The sequence below is a fragment of the Protopterus annectens genome, chromosome 5.part1, assembly GCF_019279795.1.
Source record: "Protopterus annectens isolate FY-2018-M chromosome 5.part1, PAN1.0, whole genome shotgun sequence".
Lineage (NCBI taxonomy): Eukaryota > Metazoa > Chordata > Ceratodontiformes > Protopteridae > Protopterus > Protopterus annectens.
This window is the reverse complement of record NC_056736.1, coordinates 671,199,260-671,224,259: the sequence shown is the minus strand read 5'-3', so window position 1 is coordinate 671,224,259 and position 25,000 is coordinate 671,199,260. Positions and strand designations below refer to the sequence as shown.

General features: G+C 44.7%; 1 protein-coding gene across 2 annotated transcripts in view; it reads left to right on the top strand.

Annotated features, from left to right (window-relative positions):
- Positions 1 to 25,000, top strand: part of RNF17 (ring finger protein 17) — a 3,936,714-nt gene that overhangs the window by 1,984,611 nt on the left and 1,927,103 nt on the right. The window lies entirely within an intron of this gene.

The window sequence follows — 25,000 nt, the reverse complement described above, 5'->3', positions numbered from 1 at the left end:
CTGGACACTGCTGTTCCTTATTAAAACGTTTATTCATTACCACAAAAATTCAATTGAATTGAATTTTTGTGGTACTGAATAAACGTTTTAATAAGGAGCAGCAGTGTTCAGCAACGTTCTTTGTTTCATTTTGGTTTGATTTCGTAAGCTGGACTTTGGTACAGCACCTAACTTCTTTGTGTGCTGGATTTCAGTATTCTGAACAAATCAGATCAGCATACCAGATTCTGGATGGTCATGGTTCAGTCCATCTTGCCTTTTATGCAGAAGGATGACTGGATTTGCTCAGTAAATCTCCAGGATGTGTACTATAACATAAAAGTGAACAGACGGTCCAGGAAATATCTACGCTTCTGGCTGAGAACCAGTCACTGCCAGTTAAGAGTGCTACTATTTGTCCTTACCACAGTCCCCAGGGTGTTCAGCAAATGCATGGCAGAAGTAACAGCTCACTTCAGACTGCATGAATTCCGGGTGTTTCTGTATCTAGTTGACTGGCTCATAATCTCTTCAACCAAGCATCTGCTGATAGTAGCTTGAGACTGTGTACTCCAAGTTATTTCCAATCTAGTAATTACAATCAGTCACAGCAAATCTTATTTTCAACCTTCTCAGACATTAGAGTTCATAGGGGCCTTTTTCAGCTTAACGTCAATAACAGCTTCTCTCCTTTTGCCAAGAGTTCAAACTATTCATTTTCAAATCAACAGAATTCTTCAAAACTCACTCATGTCAGCCAGACTGATTTTACAGACCCTGGATCCATGTCCATAGCAATAATTCTAGTTCCACTAGCAAGATACCATATGAGAATTGTTCATTGGACATTAGCAACCCAGTGGTTCTTTCTACATCAATCTGTGTCAGCCAAGATCACTATAACTCAGGCCGGCAAGAAATACCTTTGGTGGTGGATTCACTCAGATCAAACGTTGCAAGTTCGTCTCACCATCCTCTCTTAGCCTAAGGTCATAATGACCAGGGGCACTTCCCAGATCAGGTGGGGGAGTATTTCTTGGGAAAGACTGTTCAAGGTACGTGGTCCCCTGCAGAGACCAACACACATATCAGTGTTCTGGAGATGAGGGTAGTACTCTTAGCGTTGCAGACGTTACAAGACTTTCTTCCTTCCTTCCAGAACTATTGCAATTCAGACAAATTTGTCTGTAGTATAGTATGCTAACAAACAAGTAGGAACCAGATTTTACCCCTTTTGTTGAGAGTGTGACAATGGGTGATCCCTTCCATCAGTTTCTGATAGATAACAACACACATACCAGGGAAATCCAACATGATAGCAGAGAAATTGAAGCAGTCCATATTGCTACCTCATGAGTGGTCGCTTAACAAAAAGGTTGCAGAAATTATATTCCATCAGTGGGGCCAACCATTCTGCGACCTATTTGCATCTCCACTAAACAGCAAGTGCAGCATTTGGCCCCCAGGTCACCTCTATGCTTATCCCTCAACTTAATTAATCCCCAATTTCCTACAGAAGGAAGAGCAGGGTCATCTTCATTGCCCCTTATTGGCCTTGACAGATTTGGTTTCCCTTCATTTGGCCTCATCTAGTTCACCCACCTTGGATTCTGGACCAAGTTCTAGACCTCCTGTCTCACTCTGCAGACATTACTCACCCAGATATCCTGGGCCTAAAGCTGACCGCATAGTGTCTCCAATTCTGTTGATAGGAGACAACCAAATGTCTCTTCCCCAGTCCGTCATATTCTTTTGTCATCCAAAAAAACCTTCCAGTAGAAAAATGTACAAGACTAAATGGAAACGATTTGTCATTTGGCTGCAGCAGCAAGGCATCAATCCTTTTTCAACACCAGTACCTAAAATTATTGATTTCCTGGCTTCTATTTTTAATGGTGGGTGCCAGTCCTTCTGCTGTTTAGGTTTGGTTAGTTGCCATCTCCAGTTTCCATATTGGAGTTGATAATTCTAGGTTTCTTCTTCACATCTTTGTAAGGCATTTACAAAAGAAACCTTTCTAGTCAAACCACCGTTTAAGGACCCCACTCCAACATGGGATCTGAATTTGAGGCCCTACCTCAGAAACCATTTGAACCAGATGCAAAGTGTGAATTGAAATGTTTGACCTAAAAAACTGTATTTCTGATAGCTATAACATTGGCCAGGAGAGTTTCAGAACTTCAGAATTTATCTTCTAAACCTCCTTATTTGATTTTTCATCAAAATAGGGTGTCCTTAAGAACCAATCCTTCCTTTCGTCCTAAGGTGGTGTCAGGATCTATCATTAATCAACCTATTAACCTGTGAGTATTCTTTCCAAATTTTTCTAAGGTGAATAAATTTTCCACTTATTAGATGTTCACAAAGAATTATGCATCTATCTACACAGATCAGAGAAATTTAGGAAATCAGATCATTTGTATCCTTTTCAGAAACCAGATTGGGTCAACCAGTTTCGAAAGTAACCATGTGAAGTTGTTCTGTCTCGCCGTTTTGTTTTTACACGTGGTTCTTACACGTGGGTTCAGAGCCGATCCCTCGGCTCTGAGTTGGCAGCTTTTCAAGCTGAAACTCTCAGAGAAGCTCGAGACCTAGTGTATATCCCATGATGCTCTACTGTAAACCCCCAGATCTAGTTTGCCGCTGCAAGGGCTCTACAGACTCGGGCCAGTGCTATTTTTTTCTATATTTAGTGATATTTTTCTAAAAATATTCTGTTATAGTGTTAGCTAGTGTTTAATATTTACAGTTAGTTGTATTTAAAGTGTAATTAGAATCCCTAGGATTAGTTAGATTGGTGTGTGTTCTTATCGGGTATTTGTTAGGCCTATCTTAGTTTTGTTTTGGGTGGGACAGGGCTCTTTCAACTCCTTTGAGTGTGTTTTTTTCTTAGGATTTCTTAGAAATAATTGGTTAAAATTAGGGTGTGTGTGTGTGTGTATGTATATATATATATATATATATATATATATATATATATATATATATATATATAAAATGTATACTGAATAATTTTTTCTAAGTCTTAGTTCAGGGATCTGAACTAGTACATATATTCTTATATTTACACTTATAGTTACATAGATTTTCCATTATAGTAAAATGTTTGAGAAGCAAAAGTCTGGCTTCAAAAGGTGTGAGTGTGGTCAGAAAATGTCAGTTATGGACAACCACTCCACTTGTGTCTACTGTTTGGGTTCTGTTTATTTGCAGGAAGAGTGCTACATCTGCCACTCCTTCTTCGCCAGAGTTCTCTTGGAGACGCGCAGGAAGCTGGTAGATAGGGGACTCCTGAAGCTTGAATTTCAGGCTGCTCTGGACAAGACCGACCTTTCTTCCAAGGCTTCGAAGGGTTTGAAATCGTCCAAGGGGTCCTCGGAGCGTAAGTCCTCGGCTCCGAGTTCCTCTAGTCTGGTTCGATCATTGGCTCCACAACCCTTGGAGCCGTGTATTGATCCTTTACCTCGGAGCCCAGTTGTGGATCCGGTGTTGGAGACTCCTCAGTCTCCGATTCTTCAGTCGGTGCCGTTTTCGGCTCCTTCGACCCATCTCTCGACCCATTCTTCGAGACTGTCTGATGTGGACCTGGACCGAATGGGTAAGAGATTGCTAGAAAATCCGGCCCTGGCCAAAATGCTTTCCGCTTTGAGCCACTCTGCTTCGAAGCCTGAAATTCCAACCCTACTTTCTTCTCCTCCTCCTCCGAAGCCATTCGAGCTCTCGGAGCCATGGCAGACAGAACCGATGTTGATAGAGCCCTCGAAGCCGAGGTTCGATCCACCTCCCTCGGCTCCGTCGACCTTGATCTCCTCGGTTCCGACTGGGGAGTCTCGGGGCCGACGCTCCCTCGCTGGCTCCTGGGCGGAGAGTCAGACCGATACTTTGGTTCCGACCCTTCCCTTAGGGGCTTAGGCGCAGGTGGCTTCGACTCCATCCTCGGGATTGGAGCACGGGGTCTCGGCTCGGGGAGGGCTACCGGCCTCTTCGGAGCTGACAGACTTCTCGGACCCGGATTCTGGTGCCTTCGATGCCATGAAGAAGGTCATGTCTGCCAAGACCACTGCCTCCTTGTATCTTTCTTCCCCTCCCCCTAAAGAGCCTCGTTCTATCTCTTCCACACAGGTCCCTACCAAGCGTTGAGACCCAGAGCCTCAGGTATCCCCATTGGGTGGCCGCTCCTCTACAGGGACTTCACCGGATGCTTCCACTGGTGAAGTACCCAGGAAGAGGCTGTGCAAGAGGAGGCACCTGGATTCCCCATAGGAATCCCTGACATCGGATACCGACTTGGAGGAATCGGAAGATACCCCCGATCCCCCTCAGAGGATGTCTCATTTGCAGACATATTGGAAATCTTAAGGCAGAGGGGTGATTGGCAGTCCCTTGCCACTACTGAGGATGAGTCGGTACTCCTGAAGGCCTTTGTGTCTCAACCATCCACCTCCTGGGTTACCCCTCACTTCGATAAACTAATGTATCTGGTTGTTCGAAAGGCATGGGAGTCCCATGATTCAGTGGAACCGGTCCCTTGGAGGCCCAGCAAATTCATTACTTCTCCTACTGACAAAGCTTTTCTTACCAAGGGAGTCCCGGTTGATGCCATGGTGGTGGTGGCAGCCACCAAGAAAGTGATGTTGGAAACCTCTTAATCTGTCCATCCTCCTAATAGGGATTCTAGGACGATGGACAGGTATGGGAAACACATATTTAGTTCTGCAGCATTTTCCATGAGATCGCTCAACTACCACCTGACTCATTTTACCCGCTTTCAACAAGCTCTCCTTAAAGAGCTGGGGGATACTCTACAGGGTAACACAGCTGATTCAGTTTCTTAGAAAGTCACTGCACAACTCAACACCCTCAACTCTATAGTCAACTCATCCATGTGGCTCATTTCTTATGCCGCCCATGGATCGAGTAGGGCGGCAGGCTCAGCGATAGCTCTTCGGAGACCATCCTGGATGCGCCTTTGCTCCTTTGCGGAAGCCTTCAAATCTTCCTTCGTCATTACCCCATTCGATGGTTTCGCCTTGTCCGGGCCCAAAGTTAAGGATACGCTTACTAGGTGTGAGCAAGAAGGAAAGAATCTGTCTGCTGTTGGAGTCCGTTTCTCCACTCCAACTAGACTGTACCCCAAAGGGCAAAGAAGTGGAAAAATGTGGTTCTGAAAACCCCAAGGGGCTTTCCAGAACACACCTACGGATACCCCCTCTAGGGCAGAGGAGGGGATAGAAACGTAAGACTTCGTCCAAACAGCAGAGGGGGTCCGCAAAATCAGGGTGACAGGGAGCAGTTCTCTGGTAAGCCCTATCAGCGTTCCTGAAAGGAAGCCCGGCTGTCCTTCTCTGGAGGTGGTCGGCGGTTGCTTGGCTTTATACCCAAATGCCTGGCTAAACATTACAATGGATTCTTGGGTAAAAAGCATTATTTCCAGAGGTTACTACATTCCCTTTGCAAAACTCCCTGCCATGTGTACAAGTATTCCAGACGTTCCACCCAGTCTGCGAAAGCTAGCAGCCATAGAGATTCAAAACCTGCTAGACAAAAGAGTCATCCTGCCAGTCCCGGTGGACCAGATAGGATCCGGAACTTACTCAAGGTTCTTTTTAGTTCCAAAGAAAGCAGGGGACTGGAGGCCCATATTAGACCTCAGCAAACTCAACACCTTCGTCAAGAAGGAAATGTTCTGGATGGTCATGCTTCAATCGATACTTCCGTTCCTAGAAACGGGCGATTAGATGTGCTCTATAGATCTCAAGGGTACTTACTACCACATCAAAATGGCCAGATCATCCACAGATCATTTGCCTTTCCGGCTGGGGGCCAGTCATTACCAATTCAGAGCCCTGCCCTTTGGTCTCACCACAGCCCCCAGAGTGTTCACCAAATGTATGGCAGTGGTCACGGCTCACCTGAGACTTTTAGGATTCTGGGTGTTTCCATATCTGGACAACTGGCTCCTCACTGCCACCTCCAGGCATCAACTAATCCAGGCAAGAGACTACACTATCAACCTATGTTCCCAGTTGGGCACAACCTTAAACTTCGAAAAATCGTTATCGCCCTTGCTGTGTATTACCTTTATAGGAGCAGAGCTAGACACCGTCATTTCAAGGATCAGGTTGCCTCAAGCAAAAATCATATCTCTAAGGAGTCAATTGTCCATTCTGCTGACCCAGAACAAAGCTCCTGCTTCCCAGATACTGAAGCTATTAGGCACAATGGCAGCCACGCTAATAGCACTCCCGTTGGGGCGCATGCACATGTGGATACTCCAGTGGCTACTCTTCACACAATGGTCTTACCAACAACTGCCCTTGTCACACAAGATTCTATTAACAAACCTTTGCAAGAAGGATCTCAATTGGTGGCTGAACAGCGACCATATAGTAGTCGGACGTCCCCTTGTTCTCCCCAGCCCACAGCCACAGTGACCATGGATGTTCCCCTGATAGGGTGGGGGGGCTATTTCAGAGGAAAGACTGTCCAAGGTACTTGGTCAAGCATGGAGTCACATTTGCATGTAAATGTCCTGGAGCTGACAACGGTGTTCCTGGCGTTGCAACACTTTCACGACTCTCTTCCTCCAGGGACAATTGCAATTAAAACGAACAGCATGTCAGTAGTCTGGTACATCAACAAGCAAGGGGGAACCGGATCGTATCCCTTATGCCGAGAGGCCCTAAGAATTTGGCAGTGGACTACATCCACCAGACGCTTTCTAATAGCAACGCACATCCCGGGGTCATCCAACGTTATAGCGGACAAACTGAGCAGGGCCATCCTGTTGCCTCATGAATGGTCCCTCAAACAACAGGTGGTGGACAGGATTTTCCGCACATGGGGCCAGCGTTGCTGCGATCTGTTTGCATCTCCGATGAATGCCAAATGCAGCAGCTATTTTGCCCTTTATCCCCCACCGGGGAGCAACCTGAGGGACACGCTCGTACACGATTGGCCCCCGGGCCTCCTATATGCCTTCCCGCCAATTCTCAAATTCATACAGAAAGCCAAAAGTCTGGGAAGGACTGTGATTTTGATAACCCCGTCTTGGCCTCGTCAGATTTGGTTCCCCTTCCTACAGATGTATCGAGTGGAAGAACCATGGACTCTGGACCCAGTGCCAGACCTTCTGACTCATTCGTCGGGAGTTCTTCATCCCTCCCTCATCTTCCTGAAACTGACAGCTTGGCTGCTCCAATTCCCATATTAGCCAGGTCTCAAGATTTGTCTCCCACAGTCCAACATATTATAGTTTCCTCTCATAAATTGCCAACCAGGAAGCTGTATAACAGCAAATGGAAATGATTTGTTCACTGGGCTTCTAGCCAAGACATTGACCCTTATGTTGCCCCTATTCATACCATTTTAGAGTTCTTGTCTTCCTTGTTCTATGAGGGCGCAGCTGCTGCCACCATAAGAGTTCAATTGGCTGCAATTTCCAGCTTTCATGTAGGGTTTAACTGGTCTAATATCATGTCCCACAGACTATGTAAAGCCTTTTTGAAAGGGACCCACCATCTCAGACCTCCTATCAGACAACCTATCTCTCCCTGGAATTTGAATCTTGTTTTATCCCAATTGATGCTTGCCCCCTTCGAACCCGCGTCATCCTGTGACTTGAAGTTTATCTCCTGTAAAGCTATATTTCCGGTAACCATTACATCTGCGCTTAGGGTCTCTGAACTTCAAGCTTTATTTTCCAAGCCCCCATATTTGATCTTCCACCCTGACAGGGTGTCCCTTAGGACAAATCCTACCTTTCTTCCTAAGGTCTGTTCAGAAACTAACTTAAATCAGTCCATTGAGCTCCCAACCTTTTTTAGACACCTTACCAACAGACTGTAATATATGTTACACAAGCTTGATGTTCACAGGCAATTGAGATTCTACTTGGACAGAACAAAAGACTTCAGATAATTGTATCAACTCTTTGTCTCTTAAGCAGAGAACAAGAAAGGTTCTGCGGTGTCAAAAGTCGCATTATCTAAGTGGCTTTCTGACTGCATTAAATTCATTTACTCCTCCACTAATCAGCCATTACCGAATAATGTCAAAGCCCATTCTACCCGGGCTGTTTCTACGTCATTAGCTCATGCAGCTTGTTTACCCTTGGATACCATTTGTGCAGCTGCCATGTGGTCAAAACCTCACACATTTATCACTCATTACAAAGTGGATAGGGCTTCCTTTGGTTCCACTGTGCTCAGGAATGTTCTCCCTTGAGCCAACCAGGGTTAGGGTGCTTGGGACGCTACCCACGTGTAAGAACAAAACGGCGAGATAGAACAACTTCACATAAAGAAGTTATGTCCTTACCATAACGTTCCATGTGAGTTGTTCATCTCGCCTTTTTGTTCTTGCATTCCCTCCCACCTTCCCCCTCCTGTTGAGAAAGATGGTTGCCATGGTGGATTGGTCGGTCTTGTCAGCCTGTCTTCTTAGGACAGACTGTATTTTTTCTCCTTTCTGCATCTATATGTACCTAGATAGGTAGGTACTGTAGTGTGTTCTTACTTTTAGGCTGTCTTCGGGTGCAGCGTACTAGATCTGGGGGTTTACAGTAGAGCATCATGGGATATACACCAGGTCTTGAGCTTCTCTGAGAGTTTGAGCTTGAAAAGCAGCTGACTCGGAGCCGAGGGATCGGCTCCGAACCCATGTGTAAGAACAAAAAGGCGAGATCAACAACTCACATGGAACGTTATGGTAAGGACATAACTTCTTTTTATCAAAATGGGTGACAGATTGCATTTCCTTTGTCTATAATAAGTCTGGTCTGATCTTGCCAAAGTCTGTAAGAGCCCATTCAACCAGGTCCATAAGAACTTCATCAGCTTTTTTGTCCCAGTCTTCAGTGGATAGTATTTTTGTGGCTGCAGCTTGGATTAAACCTCATTCTTTTATTGCTCATTACAAGCCTTCGCTCAAAAGTATTCAGGAATATCCTTCCTTAGAGTTCACGTGGGTTTCAGGTAGCTAGAGACTCTGTCGCATATGTTGAGGATTGAATAAACATTGACAACATCAGATAAAGAAATTTTGTACTCACCATAACGATCCATGTTTGTTGTCCATTTTCATTCTTCCTCCCCTCCAACCCCCTACCCTGTTTCTCTAGATGACGTCTGGAAGAGTGGGAGAGTATTATAGGAGACAGAGGTCCTTCTATTTGAGCTCCAGATTGTGATTTTCAACCTTAAAGGTAGAATTTCATTACATCATACAATAAGAAGCTGCAAACAAGATATGGAGAATAAGGGGGACTACTGTACTTGTTGGTAAGGGTGGAGCTCAAGAGCTTGCAGTAGCCATGAGCTGTGAAACATAAGCTGAGTTGGATCTGAGGATTGGATCCAAACCCATATGTTGAAGAATGAAAACGGACAACACAGATGGAACGTTATGGTGAATACATAACTTCTTTCTGGAAATTGGGTTTGGCATTGTCTAAGCAAAGCATCCTCTCCTGATTTCTGAGGCCATTTCTTTTTTTTTTTTTTTTTTTTTGTTCTTTCCTCTTCTTTTTTTGCTCATTCTGGTGTTTTTTTCAAGGGTCTGGATCCATCTTGGAAGCAGCTACTTGGTCATCTGTTTGCAGTTTTACCATACACTGTAAGTTAGATATCACTTCTAGGGTCAGGGTAGGATTTGCCAGGGCTATCTTTCATGTGTTTGTCGAGGCCTGTTCTCTGCCTTCCCTCTCCCATACTGTGCAGTAGCCTTTGTCCTCTTACAAGAGTAAAGAATATTGCAACAGTGATAAGGAGGGACATAGTACACTTGCGTATAATTTTACCATAACAGTAAATGTTATACTTCTCTGTGTTGCAGTATTCGGTCTTTCCCTCCTGTCCCGTCTTATTTTCTCTTGCCCTACTGCTGGAAGATGGCTTCCTATTCCATTCTTGGCCCCTTCTGTTCCCTTCCTGGATGGGCATGTTATTGTTGCTCTGCGGTTCCTCTGGTTCTCCTGGAATACTTTAGTTCTGAAGATTAGGCGTCTGGACCTTATGCTTTGCTTATAGGACATAATCTAATGTACCATGTCTTGAAGGTGTAAAGGCTTTGGTATACTGTTCGAATGTTGGGCTATACCTGGTAGGGTATCCCAAGAGAAAATAATGCTGCACCAGTGAAAAGTATGACATTTACTGTTACTGTAGGATCTTGCACAGTGTTATTTTCTGAAGTTTGTAGCAAGACAAAAAGGGATTCTTCATTTTTTTAACTAGTTCAAGATTTTGAACCACAATCCTCAGAAGGGATAATTAGTGAGTGGGTTAAAATTAAAAAGGAATGTAAAAATATGGCAGAAATAAAAGAGGTAAAGAGATGGTGAATAATTAATAGGAATTTAAAGGTACTGACAAAGTTTAAAAGTATTGCAGAATAAGGTAATCTCACAGACCAAGAATAGCTGCAAATGCACAGTATTAAAGAGAAAGTAGGGGAGCATTTGGATAATACTTATGAGTTTAGAAAGACTGCTGTTAAGCAACTATTTTTTAATAACTCCAGAGCACTAAAATTTTTAGCACAACTGCTTAGGCAACTGAAAGACATAGGGAGCATATTACAAGAAAAATAACCAGATATCCTTTAGAGATACTGGAGTTATTTTGGAAGTTTTATGAAAATTTGTGGAAACTAAGAATGAGCACAAATGGAAATATTTATGGAAGACTTAGTTATGCCAAGGTAAGAGGAAGATGAGGCTCAACAACTAATAGTTAAGATATGAGGGCATGAGATAAATGTTAATGTATAATCAGTCTGCAGGAAGTCTTAAGGAGCAGATGCTATTCCTGTGGAAGTTTGGAAGTTAGGAAGGAAGAAAGTGATAAAGATCTATACGATTTTGATCTGATGATGTATTTCTATTCCTATGTTGCAGTATACTTACTGTGGGATTTCCCATATCGGACAACCCGACGGTGGCTCCTATACAAAAGCTTAAACTTGGTTGCTGTAGGTACGTGGAATGTCACACATAGGGCAATAAACCAGGGACCTTAAATGTGATGTCTGCATGCACAGACCTCAGAACCTTTCAGCTGCAGACACTGTCACGTTGTTCACTTCGCTCCTACTCTAGAAGACTTCTAAAAAGCTAAGTATCCTGTTGGGGAAACTTTACATTCTTTGTGCTTGAGCTTAGTTAGCTGTATTTATACTAGCCGATGTCAGCTCCAAAGGGCAAATGCCGTTGCGGCCATCAGATACCGAATAAGGATACCAACGACCGTTGCGTCTTTGTCTTGGGAAGGAACGCCATCATATTGCTTGTTCCATTTGCCAGTCTTTCTTACCAAAGACCCTCCGCATTCATCTGGCTGCACTAAATTTATATTAAGAAAACCAATGTCTCAATAAGCTTGCGCTTAGAATGGACCCTGAATCGTTTGTTGCAACTGAACCACCGCAGAAAAAAGACAAAGATGTTCTTCGTCTTCCATTGCTGCAGTCCTGACTATTGGGTATAGTCCGCGTCCCAGTCGGCCCGAATACCAGAGTATAAGGCTGACGTCGGTCAGGGCGCATTAGACTGACGTCAGTACGTCAGGGTACTAATGCGCATGCCCAACGCCATATCCTCAGTCTTTTTTGCCGCATGGTCCGATGCAGAAGCAGTTTTGCGAGTGCAGGTTGGCGTACTGAAATATTTCCGAAACCGGAGTTTCAGACCGAAACAGAGTTGGCTAAGTACCCCGTTGGGGAACATTTTGGTTTTTTCTTGCCTCAGTATTTTACCGGATGTCAGAAAAAGTGAATAACTGTATTTCTTGTGGGAAACAGATACCTCATAGGGATTATCATACCTTGTGTATACCTTGTTTAGGGCCTGAGCACGACGTTGTTGGTTGCCGCTCTTGTGCTAGGTTTAACAAACGCACTATTAAGAGGAGGTTAGACTGTGCCAGGTTAGTGTTTGGGAAGCGTTGCAATTATAAAATGCCGTCGGATGCTCCGGCGCCCGCTTCCTCCAAGAAGCGCAAGGATAAAACAGTGAAGCCTAGGGTTGAGGAACCGGCAGTCCCGGACGTCGGTTCTTTGGAAGGCTCAGTGGAGCCGGAGGTTTTGCCAGGAGTTTCCATGGAGTCCCAGGCAGAAACTATACTCTTACAGGATGTGCCTTCTCAGGAGGTAGGCCAGGCTGAGGGGGCTTCTCAGGTGACTGTTCTTCCCTCTCTTCCCAAGGTTGTTAGGGCCTCTCCTTCTGTTGCCAAAACTTCTATGAGAGGTAGGCCTACTTCAGCTTCAGTGGGGCTTCTCCTACCATTTCAGGTTCTGTACCTAAGAAACATATGCTTAAGATGGCAGAAGATTTGATTACTATGATTAGGGGTTCTATGCCCCCGCCTGACAAGAGGCCTAGGGTGGAACCTGAGTTTGAGAGTTTTGAACAGTGTTCTGAGGCTTCAGAATCTTCTGTGGAAGATTTGCAGGAGTATCCTACCTATTCTGATTCTGATGTGGATGATTCCACTCCTACAGCGTCTCCACCTGAGGATTTCTCATTTTCAGAGACTTTGCATTCCATGAGGGAGCACTTTAAATGGGAAGGCCAGGATTACTCTGACTCCAGGAAAAGGCTTAGGGAGTTCTTGTTTTACCCCAGCATAGGCCTTTAGCTATTCCTCCTGTGTTGAATGTGGTGGAAGATGTTTTTGCAGAGGCTTCCCTGAACCCTGACTCTTTGCCTCCTGCTCCTGTTAAGCCTGATAGGTATTATAGGGTGCCCGAAGCTCATAAATATTTGTTTAAGAGTCCTAGGGCGGACCCAGAAACTATTTCCCAGGGGCCTAAGGGTGTAAAAGCTTCTGTGGTTAAAAATCCTGTCCCCACTGATAAAGAGGCGAGGGCTTTGGATAGGTGGGGAAAGAAAGTGTATACTACTTCCACTCTAGCCATGAGAGCTTTGAATTGTCAGTTTCACATGTTAAAATATCAGAATTACCTTCTTTCACAATTGAAATCTAAGGTGGATGCTTTGGCGGAAGGTATTGAGTGTAAAGAGTTGCTGGATTTGGTTCATGTGTCCGAACAAGTGGGTAAGCATTCTTTGCAATGTGGTTTTGATGCTATACAGGCCTCCTCGAGGGTGGCTGCTACCAGCTCTGTTCTTCGCAGGCATGCCTGGTTGAAGGATCAGAATTTAGCTGAGCATGTTAAGACAAGGATTTTGGATGCTCCTTTACAGTCTGATGTGTTGTTTGGTTCGCCTGTGGAAGCTGTTTTAAAGAAAATGGAGGACAAAGCTAAGTCTATGCAAACTGTTAAAGATTTTTGCAGGTGCAGCCACCGAAGTTTAGTAGAAATTGGCCTGCTAAGGGGTGGACATATCCTGCTTATGATTCTCAGTCTAGGGGTAGGTCTAGACGTGGTAGGGGCAGGGCTCAAAGTTCTTTTAGGCCTAGAACAGGAGTTCACCTGCTCAGACTTCTGGTGAGGGCAGAGGTCAGTCCTTTCGTAAACAGACCCAATGACCTGTTTTTCAGCTGCCAGCAGATTCACGTCTGGCAGCTCCTTTGGGGAAGACTGTCTCTTTTCAAAGAAAATTGGGATTTAATTACTCAAGACAAATGGGTGTTGGATATCATTCACCACGGTTACAGATTTTATTTCCATACAATGCCCCTTTCAAAGGCATGCCAGACGTTCCTCCTCTACAAAGAAAAGAGGCTCACAAGCAAGTTTTACAGTTACTTCACATAGGGGCCATTCAGCCAGTCCCTGTGTCAGAGAGGGGCCTAGGATTTTATTCTCGCCTGTTCCTTGTACCAAAGAAGGGGAACACGTGGAGACCAATTTTGGATTTATCTCTCCTCAACACGTTTTGGACATTCCCAAGTTCAAGATGTTGACGTTACAACAGCTTTTACCTCTGCTGGGCAAAGATCACTGGATGGTAACTTTAGATCTCAAGGAAGCTTACCTTCATGTGCCTATAAGGCTAAGTTGCAGAAAGTATCTGCGGTTTCGAGCTGGAAATTCTCATTATCAGTTCTCTGCATTGCCCTTTGGCTTATCTACTGCCCAGAGTATTCACAAAGGTTCTGGCTCCAGTGATAGCTTACTTCAGGCTTCAAGGAATTCAAATCTATCCTTACTTGGACGACTGCCTGATACTGGCTCAAGAAAAGGAAGACCTTCTACAGCATCTGGAATATGTTATAGCAGTGCTAAGATGCCTAGGGTATTCTGTGAACGAAATAAAGTCCAGTCTAGTACCCTCTCAAGACATGTGCTTTCTGGGTGTAAGACTGAATACAGCAGCCCAGATGGCCTTTTTAACCCCGGACAAACAAAAGAGTCTGTCACTTTACTTCCATCAACTATCTCATCAGTCCGTGCTGACTGCAAGGACAGTCCTTCAAGCATTAGGGTTCATGGCATCTTGTATTCTGGTGCTTCCCAATGCCAAACTGCATATGAGGAAGCTACAATGGTATCTCAAAATGTATGGACACAGCACTGCCAGGATTTGGACACTGTCATTCAAATAATACCTTGCATTCAAAAGGAATTTTGTGGTGGGCTCAGGAATGTCACCTAAACAAGGGACTCTCTGTGACCCGGCCAGAGGCAAGTCAGATTCTAACGACAGATGCCTCGGACATTGCTTGGGGAGCTCATCTAAATGGAAAGTGGATACAAGACAAGTGGCCTGCCAGACTACAGCATCTACATATCAACATGAAAGAGATGTTAGCAGTCCAGTTTGCATTAATGACTTTCAAGGAGTTACTTCTTCCAGGGCAGGTGTTGATTCTAACAGACAACACAACTGTCATGTGGTACATCAACAAGCAAGGGGAACACATTCTTATCCTCTATGCAGGCAAGCAATGATTTTATGGGAGACTGCGCTAAGCTTGCAACTCACTCTTCAGGCAAGGTTTCTGCCAGGAGCACAGAACTCCTTAGCAGATGTGTTAAGCAGACAAATCATGGATCCCCACGAGTGGAAACTGGATCTTCATGTATTTCAGAAACTGACAGTGTCATGGGGAACTCCAGACATAGATCTGTTCGCTTCTCCACTAAACCACCAGCTGCCAAAGTATTGCACAAAGGGGTTTCATCACACAGCTTGGAAAGTGGATGCTCTGTCTTTCAGTTGGAAAAACCTTCATGTGTATGCCTTTCCACCTCTACCGCTTCTTCCAAAGGTACTATTAAAGGTCAGACAAGACAGGCCAAGGATGATTTTGATAGCTCCAGATTGGCCTCGGCAACACTGGTACCCACTTCTACGGAGTCTGGTAAAGAAGCCTCCATGGCCTTTACCTCTGATTCCTCATCTGTTATCTCAGAAGGACGGTCATCTGCTCAATGTCAAGCTTCACTCTCTTCATCTAACAGCCTGGCATATTCTGTGTTGAAACACAGCAGGTCTCAACTTCCTCAACAAGTTTTAAATGTGATTATGGAAGCTAGAAGGCCTAGTACTAGGAGAGTGTACGCAGAAAAATGGAAGAGATTTTATTTTGGAGTACAGCAAAGAATTTGGAGATTTCAGAGCCTAATTTGAGTGTGGCTCTTCAATATCTTACTGAATTATTGGACAAAGGTTTGTCCTTCTCTTCCATAAAGATTCATGCTGCAGCAATTTCAGCTCACTATGATTGTGACCCACCTTTGTTTTCGCATCCTTTGTTCAAGCAGTTTCTTAGAGGGGCAAAGAATATAAGACCCCCACGTAGAGCTCCTACTCCTGCTTGGGATCTCAATTTTGTGTTGGAAAAACTTACTCTACAACCTTTTGAGCCTGCAGCTACTGCTGAATTGAAATATTTGTCATGGAAGACTGCTTTTCTGTTGGCTATTACTTCTGCAAGAAGGGTGTCTGAGTTGCAGGCCCTTATGGCAGTAGAGCCCTTTTTGATTTTCCATAAGGACAGGGTATCATTACGTACTAATCCTTCCTTTATGCCTAAGGTGGTTTCTAGTGTGGCTTTAAACCAAACTATTCATTTGCCTACGTTTTTTGCAGATCCTCAAAATAAAGGGGAAAAGATTTTGCACACTTTAGATGTACACAGGCAATTGCGTTATTATTTGAGCAGGACTAAGAATTTTAGGCAGTCTCAGCAGTTACTTGTTTCTTTTGCTTTGAGTTCACAGGGCAAGCCTGTGTCAAAACAAACTATTTCTAGGTGGATTGGCTTTTGCATTGCATTTTGTTATTCCCATCATAGCAAGGAGATTCCAGCTGGGATCAGGCCTCATTCCACTAGGGCTACTGCCACTTCAACAGCATTTCTAAGGGGGGTGGCAACTAAGGATATTCTGGAAGCAGCTACTTGGAGTTCAGTGCATACTTTCTCTAGGCATTATCACCTTCCTATATACTCTAAGACTAGGGCTGGTTTTGCCACAGCTGTTTTACAAGGCATGTTGTCAGCTCCTACTACTTTATAATTTGCCAGCCTCCCTTACCTCTGCTTTGGGATTCTACCCAATAGTCAGGACTGCAGCAATGGAATCCTCGAACATCTACATTTATGGTAGGTACAAAACTGTACTTTTTCAGGCTTGCTTCCATTGCCTCTCTGCCATCGGACGTCCTGCCAGTTTCTGATATAGGAGTTGAGGGACGTCAGACAGAACCGACTACTTAAGCTCCCACCAAGGAACCCGCTTCAGAAGCTGCGGCCTCCACATCCACTGAGATTGCCCAGGCGTCGGTTCCTACTGACATCGAGGGGGAACCAGAAACAGTCGGTCTTCGGACACTCCTATTCCTGAGACTCAAGCTTCTGAACCTAGGCCTTCTTCCAAACCAATGTCTACTTAAACATAAACAGAAAACTAAACATCTGACTCTGAAGGAGTTCTTGACTGTCAATCTTTCACTAACTCTCTGATGCAGGCCTTTATGGCCCACAGACTCTACTCCTTCCGCTATACCTGTGCTCAGCCCTAGGCCTGCCTCTGCTATTTCTCTCCCTTTGCAGACTACCCAAGAAGGAGAGGAGGGAATAGAACCTTACTACTCTTCTTCTGAAGAGTCCATTTCTTATGCATCACAGATTGCCTCCCCTTTAGAGTATTATTCACCAGATGAGGAATTAGTTGAAGGGGACTCACCACCAGAGAACATTACCATTGGTGAAAGAACAACTAAGATGAAAGAGTACTTTAAATGGGACACTGCCCAGATGACTGACACCCAGAGGAGGTATTTTGAACTCCTTCAAGTGGAGTCTCCCTCCCTGTCAGCCATCCCACCAGTCTTACCTGATTATATGGATGGTTTTATATGTGCAACCAAAATCCCAGACTCTCAACCTCGTGCACTTAAAAGACCAGACAGGTTTTATAAGGTAGCTGATGAGCACAAATTCTTAGTTAAATCCCCTTGGCAGACCCTGCAGTTATTAATGACTCTCCAGACAAGCAATGTAGACTTACTCCTCTGCATCTCTTGCCTACTGATAGACAGCACAACCATGGACCGGATTGGTCTTCCGTGCTATAAATTACTAATCACACATGATTAAATATACACTGGACCTTGTCTCACAAGCAGTTAATCTCCTAGCTGCCACACCTGACTGCCCTATCAAATCAGACATAACATCTAAATTGTCTTTGGCTTCACAGGTAGCCAGACATTCAGTTAGGTGCAGTTATGATGCTGCAGAGGCCACTGCTAGGTCAGCAGCTTCTGCTTCCATCCTCCACAGATACTGTTGGCTGCGCCTACAACTTCTTCCAGAAGTCTTTAAAACTAAGGTTATGGACGCCCCCTTAGACCAAAACCTTTTGTTTGAAAAACAGTCTGCAGATCTTTTTAAAAATCTGCAGGAGAAAAGGAAGGAACTGCAGGACATCAAGCATTTGCTTGTGTCCCCTATTCCAAAGTATTACAGGAACTACCCTGCGAAAACCAAAGTATTACAGGAACTACCCTGCAAAAATCTCATTTGTCAGGGGAACCTCTTCATCTGCCACCCCTTCATCCTGCAGGCACAGGAGGGGAATCAGAAGGCAAACATTCTCCAGACCTGTCACCTCTCAATCAAGTCCTAGGCAGTCCTTTCAGGATAGAAATGCACCAAACAATGCATGACTGCCTTGCCCATCTGCCTTTGTCAGCCCGCCTATCCCACTGTTTACCCATCTGGAAAACCATCACTTCAGACCAATGGGTTCTGAGTATCATCCAAAATGGATACTTCCTTTCCTGGAGGGGAAAAGCCTATCCCAAAGCCCATCCCCCCCCCCAAAAAAAAAAAAACAAATCCACCTCCTGACACAAATTTTTCAAGATCTCCAAAAACTGGGAACAGTAGAACCTGTTCCTCCCAGGGAGGAAGGAAAAGGATTTTATTCAAGACTCCTCCTGGTCCCCAAAAAGGATGGTCCTTGGAGACCTGTACTGGATCTATCTTTCCTGAATCTATTTCTAGTAGTGCCTTCTTTCAAAATTCTCTCCCTCTCAACCTTACTCCCCTCTTATCCCAGATCAGGCCTTCATGGCCACTCTGGATCTAAATGAGGCTTACCTTCATATCCCCATAAAACCCTCCAACAGAAAATGTCAGCATTTTTCTGGACCCTGCTCTCACTTTTAGTTTACAGCTTTGCCCTTTGGTTTGTCTACAGCACCCAGAGTATTCACAAAATGCCTAGCCCCAGCCATTGCTTACTGCAGGACCCAAGGTATCCAATGCTACCCCTACCTAGATTACTTTCTCCTACTAGCAGAGACAGAAACCCATCTCAGAAATCACCTCAGGTTCACCACCACTCTTCTTCAAAACCTGAGCTTCACCCTCAATTTAAACAAATCCTTCTTGCTCCCTCAGCAAGATAGAATTTTTCTGGGCTGTGGGATCAGAACAGATCTAATGTGGGCCTTTCTCCCACAGGAAAAGGTCCACTCCCTCTCCACTCACTTTCAAATCCTTTTACTGGAATCCCAGGTTGCTTCCCTTGACAAGAATGCACATGTGGAAGTTCCAATGGTACCGCAAGAATGTATGGTCACAACACCTATACTCTGTAGAGAAGCAAATTCCCTTTCTGCCCTGCCTCAAATCAGAGCAAAGATGGTTGATTCAACAAACCTGTTACAACCCAGGAATGCCTCTTCAGATGCCCTCCCTAAACCAGTTAATCTACACAGGTGCTTCAGACCTAGGGTGGGGTGCCACCCGCAAGGACTTTCAGAGTTCATGAAATTTGGAGACCTGCCCTTCAAAAGAAAGATATCCATGTTAGGGATGACTGCAGTTCCCCTAGCCCTGGAGGCTTTTCTTCCTACCCTCCACCCGGGACCCCTTCTAATATTCACAGACAAAACCACAGTCATGTGGCATCTGAACAAACGAGGAGAAACCAAAGCCTACCTCCTTTGCAGAATAACCCTGCAAATCTGGAACATCGTCTCCAGGCAGAACCTCTCCTTGCAGGCCTCACATACCCTCTCAGGACACCAAACAGGCAGATGATCTAAGCAGAACATGTTCTCTGCACCACAAGTGGATGTTGAACAAGGAAACCTTTCATTGTCCACTGGTGGGGCATTCCGCAGGTGGATCTGTTAGCCTCCCCCCAGAACAGTTGACCAATTTCTGCACCAATGATCACTCTCCACTAGCCTTGGAGAGTAGATGCCTTCAGCATTCCATGGAAGGGACCGTTTCTTTACGCCTTTCCCCCTTTCCTTCTAATTCAAAATGTCCTACTGAAAATCAGGAAGAACAAACCAAAAATCTTGTTGGTGACCCCCCTACTGGCCAGGGCAGCACTGGTTCCCCCTACTTCATTCACTAGCCAAGGGCAGTCCCCACAAGTTACCCCACAAGGTGGACCTTCTCACACAACAAAAAGGAACCCTAATCCATCCTCCCCTACAGATGTTAGCACTAATACTCTGGGTGATAAACTTCTAATCCCTGTTAGATATCACTATTCAGAGGACATGCTTACAGTCTTGAGGGAGGCCAGAAAATATGTTACTAGAAAATCATACTTATCAAACTGGGAGAGATTCTCAAAATGGTATCTACTTAAGGACAGGGACCCCAGCCAGGCTGACCCTTCCCTACTCATTGCATAAGTGTTTGAACTCATTAATGATGGCCATATCTCCGTCAATACCCCCCCCCCTTTATTATCCAGGCTAGATGTTAATCTTTTCCTGAGATGGGTCTTGCACATCAGACCACTTAGAAAACCCACCCTGCCACCCTGGGATCTAAACTTTGTCCTGGAGAAACTTACACTTCGAACCGGCTAGCAGTGCTACTTTACAACTCTGTACATGGAAAACTGTACTGTTGTTCACCATCACTTCTGCTAGGAGAGTGTCAGAGTTACAGGCACTCATGGCCTGCCCCCTCCCCTCCCCATCCCACCCCCGCCACACTCTCTTCCACAAGGACAGGGTGACCTTACACACTAACCCTTTTTTCATGCCTAAAGTGGTAAACAAGCTGTCCTTAAATATTCACCCGCCTACTTTCTTCCCCTCTCCAGCTAACAAGAGTGAGAGGATTCTCCGTTCCCTGGATGTGCACAGACAACTTTGATTTTATCTAGATAAAACTAAGTCCTTCATTAAATTTGATCAACTTTTTGTCTCCTTTCACCCCAGGGCTATGGGAAAGGCAGTTTCCAAGTAAACTATTTCAGGATGGATCAGAAAATCCATTTATTTATGGTACTCACACCATGGCAAACCTTTACCCGAGGCGGTGAGAGCTCATTCCACCAGAGGTATGGCTATTTCCAAAGCCTTCCTCAAAGGGCTGGACACAGCTTCCATTTTAGCAGCTGCCACCTGGTCCACTATCCACACTTTCACCAAGCACTACAAACTAGATCTAGTCTCCAGAGCCAGGGCATGCTTTGCTAGGACAATCCTGCATGGGTTTCTGGAATCTTCTACCTCTACCGCCACCCTTACCTCTAACTAGCTGTGGTACTCTCCCACAGTAAGAATACTGCAACATGGAAGAAAAGGGCATCTATGGTTATGGTAAGATTTTACACAACTATTCTGTGTACATTTTGTTCTTCCTCGCTCTTAAATCTGGAGCCAATCTCAGATCTGACTCAGGTGCTTCTCAAGACGTTGAATCTGAGCCTTGAGCTGCTCCCTCTCTCATAATGCCTCACTTCTCTTCTACCCCCTCAGATCTTGTTTGCTGCCTTCCAGCTCAGATGCGATCCTGTTGCCTCAAGCAGAGATGTGGTCTTTTTGTGTAGCTATTAATATAGTCTTATATTTCTTGTATTTCTGACTTCTCAGTAAATCTCCTTTTAACTAGTGTTTGCTTTCCTATCTGTCCTCCCCTCCTATTTAACTAGTTTGTTTTTACTGGCATTAGGGTTGTTTGCCCTTCCCCCTCCACGTTTCTCTTTAGTGACTGTTGGTCATCACCTTCTTCTTCCCTTTTCCTTATTGCTTTCTGATTAAAAAAAAAAAAAAAAAAAAAAGTTCCCGTTATCATTGCTTTTGTTTAGTGCTGACTTTGCTAACTTGTGTAACTTCAGATTAGTGTGTGTGTATTTGTCTGTGCGAGTGTGGTAACCTTGAGAGTGTTGAGTATGTCTGACAAACCTACAGGATTTAAGAGGTGTGCTTCTTGTCGGCACAAGATTCCAAATTTGGATGCCCACAAGAGGTGATTTTATTGTCTCAGGCTAGTACATTTAGAGGCTGATTGTGAAGTTTATGCAGCCTTTAATCCCAATGCCCTTGCAGACCACCGAAGCAAATGATTTTGAGAGGTCTATTACTGACCTCTAGAGCTCAAACTCCAGTAAGGCCTTCTGCTTCCAAAGACCTTAAGCGTACCCCCTCAGCATCCCTGAGGACTATGGCTTTTTTACCAGAAAAAGGACAGAGGTTATCGGATCCAGCTCATTGCATCCGATCGATATCCTTTCTTCATCGGGTCAGACAGAATCGGCACCTACGAAGATCCGAGTACTATCAGATTTGCAGACCTCTGGTCTGAGTGCCCCCTTGGATCCTTTGGATGTTATTTAGATCCAAAGTTGCCCGTCTTCAGGTAAATCCTCCTTATATCCGAAACACTCAGATCGGAGGTCCTGGAGCCATACTGTGCTTTGGAGCAAGTCTCCCTCTCCAGTTCCTCCTGCTCGGACCAGGCTCTCCCCTGTCAAATCCACTCATTCGTCAGCCTCCTCATGATCTTCATGGCTATCTCATTTAGACATGGAGAGGATGTTGGGGAGTTTCATCAAAGAACAGGTTCAGTGGGGATTTTTCCATCTCCGACTGATACTGGATCTGTGAGAGCGCCAACTCTGATATCTTAGTCTCCTTTTCTGATAGACTACCAGCTTCAGAACTGCAGGATCCTATTTTTTGAGAGATCCGTTGTTTGAGCCAAGAATTTGTTTTTCTTTGACTTTGATCGAGCTGTAGTTGTTACTACTTTGAGGTGACTTGGAGGTAGTGATCAGCTAACTGCCTGTGTCCTCCCACTGGAGAGAGAAGGCTGTGGGGAAGTTGACCGTATCCCTAACCACCCTGTAGAGTCTATGAAATTCACTGCTGCACACAAATGGAGTTAAAGATTGCTACTTTTTCATGTGCCCCAAGTGGGATCTTTTTTATGGACAATGTAAGATTTTGTAAGTCAGGCCATAATTAAGTCTAAAGGACTAAGCACTATTTTTTGATAAAATAAAAATTACTTCTATTTCATATGAGATTAAGATGTTTCATACAGAAGGAAATTGATTTTTGCATCTGTTACAGGAAACTTAGTATCTAATGATGATATTGTTTTTGTTCTTCCTCACCAATGGGTTCAGATATAATCCTTGGATCTGACTGTGCCGCATGCAATAGACTTCGGAGCCAGCTCTCGATCTCCTTCCTCTATCCATAATTCTCCCTACTCCTTATAGTCCCCAACACCCCAGATCTTGTTTGCTGCCATTGTGGTTAGACGCAGGTTCCGCTGTCAAACTGTAAGTCATTGTTTGAGTCAAAATTTTGGATATTCTTTTTGGATAGCCCTTCTATTTCCTTTTCTTCCTTTTTTTTTTCCTCCCACTTAGCACTCACTGGACGTTAGCAGTTGGTGAGAATAGGAGTTATTATCTTTGACTCTTCCATTTTGGTAGTGTGTGTCAAATACCTTTGTTGGTATAATTTTCTTATTTTAGATAGTTGTATCATACCATAGTTGGTATTACTTATCATATTTCTTTGGGTGTTGTTTCCTAGATGGCTGCTGTGTTGTTGGTCTTCTCCCATATATAAAGCAAAAAAAATGTTTGCTTTGCCTTTTAGGGTTGTCTGCAACTGAATTGTTTGTAATTGGTTACATCTGAGAAACCAACAGGGTTCAAGAAATGCACTTGTTGTGGGCATAAGATCCCCATTTCGGATGCTCACAAGAAGTGCGTTTATTGTTTAGGACCTGATTACCGCAGTACAGCCTGTTCGGTATACTCTGCCTTTAATTTCAGAGCATTAGCCGACAGGCGCAATAAGTTAATACTTAGCAGCCTTTTGCTTGCTTCTTCTGGGGCTCAGACTCCCACCAAATCAACTAAGTCTGTTATTTGGAAACCAAAAAGAAGTGTCCGCCGAAGTCTACTTGAGCTTCGTCAGAGCCATTGGAAAAGATCCGAAAAATCTCAGTTCCAGTCATTTAAGATTCTAAACCCCTGAGCCTTCCTTCGGATCCTAAATGTGCCTCAGATCCTACAGTGTCGGTTCCGATAGTAATTTTTCCACTTCCTTATACTTCCTTCTCAGATCCCAAGATCCTGGATCCTAAATCTGCCTCTGACTGCAGGAGCCGTACTCCAGAGTACACCATTAAGCCAGTATTTCATCCTTCCCAGGCCAAATCTTCCAGACTCTCATCCACAGCGTCTTCCAGAAGCTTGTCAGTGGTGGATGTGGATAGGATGATGGGAAAATTTCTCAGGGCTGAGATCCGGATGGTGGTCCTGCCAGCTGTGTCCACTTCTGGACCCATGAGTGCACCTGCTAAGTCCATTCTCTCTCCTCCTGCGATCCACCTAGTAGTTTCGGAGTTCCAGGATACAAGAATCCCCAAGCAGTTCGGCTTCATATCAGAGGAAAAGATCTTCGTCAACTATAACAGTGTCCCTGACTAGTTCTGCTCCGACACCCTTGGATCAAAGTGGGTCTCTTTGATTCTAGATTTAGGCAGCAAGTCAGAGGGGTTGGTTTAGGCTCTGATTTTGTTGGATCCTTCCCATCCTGTCGGAGCATCGGCCCTGGACAGCTTGGATCTGATTCTCCCCTTGAGGCTTGGATCAAGAAACAGCCCTGGCCCTACATGCCTTGACAGCTTCAGCTCCGGGAGGGGGGGGGGGAGTTTCCTCTGGTCCTTAGGCCTTCGAGGTGATAGAAAGGGCTTTCTATCTTCACAGGGAACCTTCTTTTCTTGTCTCAGATCTTACCAGTCTTCCATCTTTGGTTCCAAGCTCTGAGTCCCACACGGACAGACAGTTCTGGGAAATCTCCAAACAGTTCCTTTAGAGGAATTTCCACCTTCATTTGATACCTCTCTCAGACATCCCACGGATGCGGTACCCCAGAAGAGGACGTGTGAGAGAAGACCCATAGACTCTCCTATGGAGTCTCTCTCAGAAAACACTGATTTTGATGTGAGGGAGAAGGATTCCCCAGACTGCCACATGATGACATCTCCTTTGGAGATATCCTCGAGATCCTCAAACTGAAGGTGGCTGGTTTTCCCAGGGTCCTTCTGAAGAATCCGTGGTTTTGAACCATCTACATCTTGGTTGACCCCCGCCGGATGAATTAATTGACTTGGTTTGCCAGTTGTCGTGATTTTTTTTTAACAATACACACCTGCAAAGATAGAGACTGGAGCTGAAACAAAAAATCAGGGAATGGACCCAAAGGTTTGTTGACTGTGTTCCTTGTACTCTACTTCATTATACAATGTGATTGGCAGGCCTTTTAGGTTGATTAGCCCTGACCTCCCCACTCCTCTCCAAGTCACAACTACTTTGC